Source organism: Pinus tabuliformis, chromosome 3_2 (assembly GCF_031772625.1).
Source record: "Pinus tabuliformis cultivar Carrire ecotype Pingquan chromosome 3_2, CPIR1, whole genome shotgun sequence".
Taxonomy (NCBI): domain Eukaryota; kingdom Viridiplantae; phylum Streptophyta; class Pinopsida; order Pinales; family Pinaceae; genus Pinus; species Pinus tabuliformis.
The window spans coordinates 52445458-52456673 of record NC_142302.1 but is presented as its reverse complement, the minus strand read 5'-3'; positions in this window follow the sequence as shown (position 1 = coordinate 52456673).

The window sequence follows — 11216 nt, the reverse complement described above, 5'->3', positions numbered from 1 at the left end:
AATCAATAATGGATTCATGCAGAGCCCTCCGTTGCTGTAATAGTTTTCGGTCAAGATATGTGGATCAAAATGATAGAACATGTCTTCAATAAGATCATAGAAGTGCTCATATGATTGCATGTTGTCAATCGGTTGGTTGAGCACCCAATGAAATGGAGATTCAGGAAGTGTGTATGCAAGCAACAAACTAGCATGTTCATCAGAAAACTCATCTTCCTCATGAATCATGGAAAGAAAGTTACGTAAGTACTCAGGCCAAGCCACTTCGCCTTCACCATCATACGTGTGAGTGGACAAGAGATCGAAAAGCTTCCTTGAGATGGAGACATCTTCACAATTTGAAAAACACCTCAAGAGAAGAAGAGTGCAAGACTCCATGAAAGATATGCAAAGGTTCAAAATTGGATGAGAGGACACAGCTTGTCATCAGGCCCTCCTTCTAGCACCAGAAATGTTGATGGTGCTGGACCCGCCAACATGTCAAGGGGATCTCCCTGGTAAGAAGTCCCAATTAGACCTCAAACCGTTTGGTGTAGGAGTCCTAGCAATGGTTCGTAAGGTAATGTCTTGACCATGATGTCACACATAGGAAAGTAAGATAACTATGTCAGTAGTAAGAGTGTGATTGATGCAGTGAGTCAAGGAAGGTGTATGAGAGGTTCTAACATTTCGAAGGGAGAAGAAGGTGAAGGTGATTTCCAAGTTGAAAGGGATTAGTCCCAACTCGGCTAGGAACACACAACACAAAAGGACATGCATAACTTCCAACGGAGCAATCCACTCGGATGCAACAGTCACATCATACAAGGTAAGATAACACGTACAACACTCACGGATCAATCCAAGATGAGTGGGACGGTTGTTACAACAAGGTTCATGTGAAAGGTATGTATGATTTTCGGCAAAGAAGTCGAAACGGATGGTGACAACATTAACAACATATACAACACATTAACAACAAGATTCATATAATTGCATCTGAATCAGTTCATACACAAGTATGTAAGTTAAACAACATATATCATTAAGGCAACTGGAGCAGTCTAACTACAGTAATGACATATGCATGAAAATGTGTTGACTCTTATTATATAAAGAAGTGTAAGTCTCAATCATACAATACATCCATGTAAACTTGCCAGCCCCAACAGTGGAATGTTACAGCCACATCCGCTTGCTCCTCCAAAGAGATGTACTAGCTCCATGCAGTGGAGAAGCTAAGGTGTGTTACAATACTGTCCAAGCCTTCTTCAAGATAGTCTTAGTAGAAGCTTGGCTGACCAAAAGCCTATACAATGAGTTATGAGGGACTATTTATAGCAAATAGTGGGGTAACCCTTGACATTCCCCTTTGTGACAGTTCAACTACCCTCATGACTCTTTACCTACTCTATGACTATTACATCCAACTATTGACACTTGACTTACACTTAACATGACTCAACATTACAATGCACATGTACTCATGTGAGACAACATGGCTGGAACAAGCCTTGCAAGACATCACTAACACTTGATCCACTGTGGTGAGACCAACTCTATGACATGCTTGTGATGGTGAAGCTAGTGAGCTGATGCCAAGCTTGGTCGTCCGTGATGTTGTGTATGCACCTCATCGTGACATCTTGCTGAAGCAAACTCTTGCCTCTGTTGCAACTGGTGCATTGGTTCGGCCCTTTCATCCAACTCATCTTCTAACATGCACATGGTCTTCTTGGGTGTGTTTGAACCCGCAACACACTTATGCATAGTGTACATGATGATATTCAAGTGTGCGCTGGTGGTCATGTGCATAAACTTACAGAAGTACACGTTTAGCTCTCGTTGGACTTGCTTCTTGTCTTCACCTTCATGAGTGTGTTGAATGGGTTGGATTGCATGTGTGCGTACAATGACATGCATGTTGTTGAATCCCTTGCATGCGATCACCAACACTGCTCACCATGTCTGCTCCATGTTAGCTTCTGGGATGGATCTTTAACTTGTACAAGCATAGTTTCATCCTTGAGTGCACGATGCGCCCACTGTTGTTTCTGATTTTGTTGCGACTAATTCATCTACCTATGCAGCTTCATGTTCTTCCTTGAGTTGCTGCTTCAGCACATGCAACTCCTTCTTTGTTCCATCTTCTACCTTCGCGCGATATTCGTGTCATGCCATCACTTCATAGCCAGAGTCTCCAAAGTTTCTTTCATCATCAATGGACCTGCTTGAGCTTGCAACTTCATTCTGCCACCGTGTTGTCAACAACCCTCCTCTTTCATTCGTTGCATTTGGTATGTTGTCTTAACTATTTTTCATGACGCTGCTCATTGAGATGCTGCTGCTTGATGTCCTTGTCTACGAACAACTTGATTTCTTCATGGGTAGGCAAGTCCATGGACACTTGATCAACTGCATCCCCAAGTGTGCTATAAACGATGTCTTCATCTCTTCTCTCCTGGAAACCATTGTACCTGTACTTCTGAGAGACAGATGAACACCTAGTATACCTAAAGACATGGCAACACTCATGGCAAGCAATCTTTCAGTCAAAAACCAAAATGAACATGAGAACTGACTTGCAACATACCTAGGTACATGATCATGAAGGTTGCACAATTTCGGCAGGGAGGTCGGGAGACCGACTACCAAGACTGCACAAGACACCGTCTGGGCTACTGGGAGACTGACTAACTACTGGAACTGCGCAATGCATAGTCCATTCTGGCTACTGACTGTTGGGATTGTGCAATGTGCAATTCCAGTTGGGAAGGACTGCTGGCCTAGGTAGATATTTGAGAAATTTCATGGGCCAAGCAGCCACTATCCTCCAAAAATGCGTAAAACAGTCCTGGTGGCCATTGCTAGGCAGGAATGTGCAAATCTGGAGAGGAAGGTGAGCCTTCCTTTCCCATATTGCGCAATGCATCCTTGGTGAAGGTAGAGCCCGGGCCAAGGTTGGCCCGAATCGCCGACGAGCAACTGAAAGCAAGTAAGTTAGTGAATGCATGGCGACACTAAGTGATAGCAGAAGTAATTAACAGTGCATGTAAGACATGAATGAAAGATTCAACTAACATATCAACATGCATGTGGGTGAGGCAATTTGCCGGTTGGGCAAACATCCGTGCAAAATAATTTCATGCATGCGACAATAGTGAGATAGCAATGAAAACTGAAATAGAGCTAGGACAAGCTAGTATATATGTAAATGACCACAAGCATTCAAATAAATCAAGCAAACAGTACTCCCACAAGTGAAAATACAAAAAGCGACAAAAATGAAACACAAGGCATGGGAAGAGGGCTTACCCCAAAACAGTTGAGTTGAATGTGCTGACTGCTCCTAGATGTGATGTGGGATGTTAGAGCTGCAAGGTTGATGTGAGGAATGATATTTGCAGTGTCCGGTCGATGAGATTTGATAACCTCGAGGTTGTGACGCGCATTCCACGAATCTAGGGGAAGCGACACTTGGTGGGAGGTTTCGAAATTGCTCCTTGCATGTAACCTCCAACTGCTAAACATAGATCCCTGTAACAAGGGATGCCTTTGCATGCTACCTTAAGAGAAGCAACCCATGCATGAAAGTCTATTTTTCTCAGTCCCAGAGGGAACCAGTCAACTAAGCTGCACATGCAAGAGACTGCTCTACTGCTGGAGAAAAATTCTCCTTTCTGGCTGGGAGCTGGGCTGACTACCCAGGAGATTTGCACAATTTTTGGGCAGAGCAGCTGACTGCTGCCCAGATTTGCGCAAATTTTGAGTTGAACAGCCTCTGCTGGGAAAATTTTGGGCAAATCCTATTGGGAGGGTTTTCTTGCAGGATTGCACAATCCTAGAGCCCAGCATGTTGTCAGAGAGGATTGCGTAATTCCTGGAGGGAAGGTTAGTTGCCCTCTAGAAATGCACAATTTTCAAGGGGAAGCTGCTCATCTACAGCTGGACCAAGTCTAGGTGAGTAGCCTGCGAGGGGAATGGACCAACTGTGATCGACAGGCTGCCTTTGTGTGAGGAAAACATTGAAACTTGAGTAATTGACGAAGCAAGACAAATTGTGTAAGGTTGGTAGGGAGGCTCCAAAACAGGCTAAGGAAAAATTTTGGAGGGTGATTGTAGCCGTTACAACACAATCCATCTGTTATAGCATCATATCAATCAGCGTTGTCATAGTGCAAGGCCTTGACTAACAACTCCATCTCTTCATGAGATCATGAGCTACAATGCTGGCGAGACTAATGATTTATAAACACCTTCATCATTGTCTCTCAAGGTACATACCCACCCGGGTGTTCTCCGAGTATGACCTTCTAGGATTATTCTTATCTTGGGTTCCCAGCCCTCAAAGAATATCAGTCCTCTTGCCTACTCTTGTCTTGGATGACGTACACATCCTCAAAGAGTATCAGATGCCAGATGATTACCTAATCCTCCCATTCTTTCTCCCAAAGTGAAGACAAGAATGTTGTGTCTATCTTGTGTCTACATTTCCATTCATGGCCTTCATCTAGCCTTATAGTTGTTATTCTTGGTCTAGTGCATGACCCATGAAATTGAAAAACACAATTGTCACTCCTTTGTAATCAAGGGTGATCTAAAACTCCCTCTTGATCAAGGACTTGTCAAAGCTCCCTCTTAACTAGGGACTCTTTCATTCATCAACAACTTCTTCTTCATGGGTCCTTCAACTACTTGATCTCCTTCCTTTCATTGATGTCATGAAGTCTTTGTTCAAACTTCTTCTAGGTAGCACACCATCCATTGATCACTTTCCTTCTCGGTTTGTCATGTCATTGCTTCCTTCGTGTAAAGTGTCTTTCTTACTATACATCAAGTTTTCTTGTCATCTGGCTACTCCTTTTTCATTTTTCCATGCTTCAGAATACTCTTCTCATGGATGCTTCATTCTATTTGCTTGTTTACATGCTTCGACCTAGTAGCACATCATGACTTCAGCTTGATATGGCCTCAACATTTCTTTTTCTTTTGTTGGATGGCTTCTTCATCACGACATCTTTGTAGAGTAGAATCAATTATCTACATCTTTCATATCTCCAATGCCTTCATAGGTGTCAAGGGTCCTTCCTTCCTTTGTCAAAGTTGTCATGCCTTCTTTCGAGAGATATCTTCAAAGTATCTTGTTAGATAGTGATTCTCGGTGATCATGGTGTTCTTCACATGCTTGATCTCTTTCTTCATTTGCTTCTTCTTAGATAGATGGGTCAACCATCTTATGCTTCTTGTGAGAGTATTTCTTCATTGCTTGCTTCCTAGACTAGTCATCATTTCTTCTTGCTTCTTAGTCAACAATCTTATACTCCTTATGTGAGCATATTCTTTTGTTGACCTTCATTGCATTGTAGTACATGCCTTCGAGCATGTCCTTGGTGAAAGATATTATTTCATACTTGATCATGTTATAGAACTATTCCCATGACTAAATAATATACAAATGATAACATGAATAAACTTTGATGCCTACATACCTCATCTTGATTCTAATTTGATCATCTTAGATTCATTTGGTTGTCCTTGGTGTGGCCCTTCTTGCTTCATCTTAACCTGCCAACATATCGTCCTTTTCTTGAATCCCATGAATGGGATTCCCGATGAGACATCTGCTTTGGTTCATGAACCTTCTTTTGAAGATTCCATTATAGGATCTTAAAGACCCTTTCCTTGCAAATGTTTCTTTTCTTTTGATGATGGAGGTCTTCTAAGATTCTTAATCAATCTTCTTTTATCATGGATGAGGTCCTATACTAGGTATGCTCCATCTATATGAATATCTTGAACTATATCTACCATGCTCTTATATTCTAGAAGATATTTTTACCAATGCATTTTTATTCTCATTATAAATGCTACATCTTCATGAGTATATAGAACTCTATGTACTTCATGCTTCTAGATTCTAGAAGATGTTTCTAGCCATGTAGTTTTATTTTATTCCTACATTCTCCTATCCTACTCAAAACCTTGAAAGAAGACTTGAAGTAAATAGTTTGACCTAGTCGTAGTAGAGATCCAGAGGATCTTCCTTCTTTTGCTTCTTTTCTTATTCTTTCACCTCTTGAGTCATGTGAGCTTCTTCCCTCTTTATTTATTTTTTTGTTGTCCTTATTAAGCTTAGGACAATTCCTTTTGTAGTGTCCATATTCTTGGCATCCAAAACATTGGATTTTGGACATGTCTTTGTTGTTCGTTCTTCGTGGACCAAATTTGCCAAATTTTCCCTTTCTCTTGGCCATGGTAACAAACACTTGCTCCTTTGATCCCACATCTTCCTTTGATTTAAGCCTGGTTTCCTCTGTCCTGCATAGAGGCCACATTTCACTGAGTGTGGTAGCTTCCTTCTTCACATATATGCTTGATGTGAAGTTGCCCCAATCCTCAGGTAGAGCATTGAGTACTACGGTTTTCATTTCTCTGTCAGACATGACTTCCCCAAGCTCTTGAAGTTGATCCCTCATTTCAGAGATTTTCATGAAGTAGGGAGATATTCCTTCCTTTTATATCTTCATCTTGTACAATTCATTCCTTAGAGATATTACTTCTCCGGTTCTGGATACCGAGAATAGCTCCACTAGCTTATCATAAATTTCTTTTGATTTTTCAAATTTCGAGACATAAGGAATGGGAGAGTCTTTGATTGATTCTATCAGAAGCCTTTGAGATATTGTCTCATCCTTATTGTACTTAGCTAAGGCTTGAGTTTGTTCCTTAGCATGGATAGTGATATTCCCTTTGACATGTTCTAGAAGTTCATTCTCCTTGAGAAGTAAATTAGTCCTCTTCTTCCATGCAAGAAAGTTATTGGTACCTACCAATTTATTGCTTTCCTTGCAAAATGACATTGATGTATATTCAGAAGGGGACATGTACTTACTTGAAAGACTTTGAGATGTATTGGTTTTGCTTGATGATGAGATTTTCTTTATGACTTGTAGTTTGATGTAGGTCCCTTCTTGATCTGCTCTTGTTTGTAGGTGCCTTTGTACAAAAGACTTCTCCTTTTGCTTTGTAGTCTTTCTTGATGAAAGATAGATGGTAGGCCTTCTTGATGTGATTGAGACTTCTTGGCTTGATGCTTCAACTTTGTAGATGTCCTTCCTTAATCAGTCACCTTATGAGTGTTCTTGAGTTTCCGTTTCCTTGATGTGTCAACTTAGCTCTGGTACCATGTTGAAGAATCTAGGGCACTGGTGTTTGTTAGGATTCTCCATTTCTTGATAATATTTTCTTAATCACTTTTACAATTGTCTTATCTTGAATCTTCTTATTATTATTAGTGTGTGTGTTTCATTAAAATTCTACCAAAAACATAAAGACAAGAACACAAATCTTGGCTTTCTGTCAGGGCCAAAACCTATCTCTCTTAGAGAGAAAAACCCTTTGGTAAGTTTCTCTTATTGAAGCTTCTTATTGATCACTACAAACCCTAGATCTTTGACTAGTATGTCCTCTAAGCACAAGTCAAGTCCTCTCCTATTTCTGCACTTTGTTCCCCGGCACATAGAATTCCTCCTTCCGGCACTTTTCTCCCCAACACTTCGTCCTCATTATTTGTTTCCTGTCTAGAGATAGACCTTCCTTGAGTGAGCCTTCTAGATGAGATGTTCCTCTTCTATTCTTTGCTCAAGTAGGCTTCTTCAAATGAGATCCTTCTTGAGATATGGGTGTATGACTGTACTGTTGTTCTTCTGCCCTAGTTTTCCCATGTGTGGAGGGTACCCTTAGTGAATTAGGGTCCTTTCACCTTTCCTTGTAGGCCTAATATCTAGCCAAAACACCAACGAATATTGCACTAAAAATTATTGTTCTTATATCTACAATCTTCCCTCCTATTTACACGTTTGATTGTTTCTAGCCCTAGAAACAGTCACCTACCTTCGCTGAATTTCCTCCTTCCTTCGCTGCACTTTTGGAGACCCTTTAGACTTGCTTCATCTTCCTTTTCTTGGCTTATCTCTTCGTTGATTTCAGAGTTTGTGTTCTATGCTTTATGAGGGAGTGGACAGCCTCTATATATAGATGATAGTCCCTCCTCTAGTCCGACATTAGGCCGACACTCTATCTTTAGGTTGAATTGACCATATCTTCATTATTTTCTTCATTTAGCTTCCATTGGAGGACGTTGTTGCATGGAGAGAACTTGCACTTGTCTTGGAGGTATTCCTTTGAACCTATACATAGTGTAACATGCCCTCAAAGGGTCTTATATAAATACATTGACTCTTTACTTCCTAGAAGCACTTTAAACATGTGCTTGACCTAATTCAATGAGCAAGAAACTCATTGACAAATATCATAAAATTAATTTCTCTTTACAATAGTCAAATTTTCATTTATGAAGAATGAACCTAATTACACTTCCTTCAACATTGGATTCCCCATAAAGATAGCCATAGGTAATGCTCAGGCCTTCAATTCTTTCAAGGTGATGTAATTTTGTCAAGGCTACAACATAGAATTGGTGTATTTCATAACATACTATCCTCAAGGGAATGGACTAGCAGAATCATAAAACAAGAATTTGATAAGAATTATTAAGAGAATGTTAGATAAGAACAAGAAGAATTAATATCAAATATGCTTTGTGGGAGGACAGAATCAATACTAAGTGATCTATCGATACTTCCCCATATCAGCTGGTGTATGGCATGGATGTGGTTTTTCCCATGAACCTCATTGTGCCAGTAATGAATTTGTTGCAAGATGAGGCACCAAAAATCAGCTTGATGTAGAGAAGGATCTATCAGACGATAGAAGTTAAACAACAAAGAGAAGAGGCCTTGAGTAAAGTTGAATCCCACCAACAAAGGGTGAAATTTGTGTTTGATAAAAAAGGAAAAGGAACGTGACCTACAAGTTGGAGATATTGTACTGAAATCGGACTCAATCCGAGTTGATAAAGGCAAGCATGGCAAGTTTGATAATCTATGGATCAGTTTGTTTCGAATATAGGAAGTTCTTGATAACAATACTTATCATCTGGAGACACTTCATGGAGATTTCCTTGGGAACCCTATCAATGGAAGGTTCTTGAAGAAGTTCTTCACTTAAGTGATATATACAAAATAAAAAATAAAAAAAAATTGCATCTTATCCCTTGGTTGTTATGTATAGTATTTGCAGTTTTTCAATAAGCCATAAGAAGAGGCATACTTTTCCCTTGAGAAATAGACTCCATAACCCCATGATGGAAGGCACTGGAGCTGAAGTTCCCAACAAACTAGAGGGGCCTATTGTTCCTCATGGAGCCAATTTTGGTGTCGGATACAACACACCTGCAAAGCAGGGCGAGTGTTCGAAGGAGCAGCTCCATATGTGGTTTTTCTTGGTCACCAACAATAGTTCTTTGGCATGGACACACATCATCAGACCACTTTGTGCTATAAATCCATGGGCATTGGGCACCAATGGACATGCCTAGAATAGGTGCACTAGGCCAAGGAAAAAAGACTAGCATGTAGGGGGCATTGGCGGAGATGCACATTATCCCGATCTAATGGTGGAGATGTCCACCCATCTAATGGCCAAGGGCATCCTGCAGTGCCAAGTTGCATGGAGGATAAGACATTGAGGTGGTGCAGAGAAGTTATGTGTCAACTCCATGGGCTCTCCTCATACCCTCGACAGCTTCTAAATCCAGTTTCAAACCTGTGCGAAAGCTTGAAGCATGTCCTTCACCACATCATCCTCTGGATCCCACCACCATTCCACAATGGCCTGTGAACCCCACTTTGTCACTCCTATCGGCTCCCACGTGGACATTCCTTACACCCGGTTAGTCCCACCTCATCACCTTCACATCATCCACCATGTTATTATACCCCTGCTCAGTCACAATCCATGAAGCCTTTGGTCCCACCACCAATTTATGTCCTCCCTGACATCACGTAAACCTCAGCCAATCTGCACTTTGTTATATCTGATGGTAGAGACCTCCCCCCAATCAACAGCCAAGATGATCGTTCTCCAAAATTCATGAGCTCAAAAATTTCACAAAGCCATGTGGTTGATGCCACACATTGTTTCTTGAAGTGTCTCACACACTATTTTGGTTTTCAAAAGCCATCTTCCCAGCCATACAAAATCATGCTACGTGTCCCTCCGTGTTGATCACCTACCCACGGGTCTGTCACATCGGATCCACCTGTCACCTAGAAAGTCATCACCAAAACATATTGTGGATGAGTTGGCATGCTCTGTTAGCATACCTCCTGTCTAACCCCACATCCAACCAATATAAGCATGCGTCAACTGGACTTTCCCATCAAGGAGATCCCCACATGTTTCATGTGTTAACTAGTATAAAAGAATTGCATCACTTTATTTTTAACATTTTCCTAGAGTGGTTACTTACTTCGGCTCCTGTGCACCTGCAAACTTTAAATTTCCAAATTTGGTAAATAAAAACATAAAGCGTGTTAATGAAATGGATGAGTCGCCTCTCTTCATGAATATTCTTTGTTGATATCCATATTCCAAAAGAATCCATGGGAATTCAATCCATCTAAACCTCATCTTGATTATGTGAGCTAAGTATATCTCGTTTGCAAAAAATTCAACTTTTAAGCCAAAAATTGCATGAGCTAGTGAAATTAATATCATAAATGCACTATTAGAACGTGATAACCTTCTTAAGCTCAAAAACCCTAAATTATCTCAACTCGTGTATATGTTTCCATTCTTAGGCTCAAAATTTGAGGTGGTTTTCTTGCGAACCTGTCATTTACACTCTATGACACATGTCCCTTTTTGCTTCCACTGCCCCCCTTACACTTCCTTAGCCTCTCTGGTCAAAAATATCTTCGACCTATCATCTTGTTGAATGGTTTCTTAATCCACTTGGAGTTATGTAGGCATAAAAGGGAAAGGCAAAGAACTGTACCAATGTGACAAGGACGTCAGCAACCAAAATTCACTTATGGAATCTTTTGAGCTAAGAAAATTTATTCTGCTCTTAGCCAAATAAGTAGACATATTAACAGTGGATGAGCTACAATTTTAGCCCCTAAACTAAAGGTGAGAGTTTCAATTTCCCAAGATAGAACTCCTCTGAGCAAGGGATGACATAATAATATTGGAGACAAAGCTGTAACTCTCAAGGAGAGATGATCCTAGCATGTTTTCATTCAATATGTTCAAGAAAATGGTATGGGGGCATGTGATGAGGGTAATAGAAAAACATGGAAACACCTGGATTTTATTTAGGAGATGATCGAGGC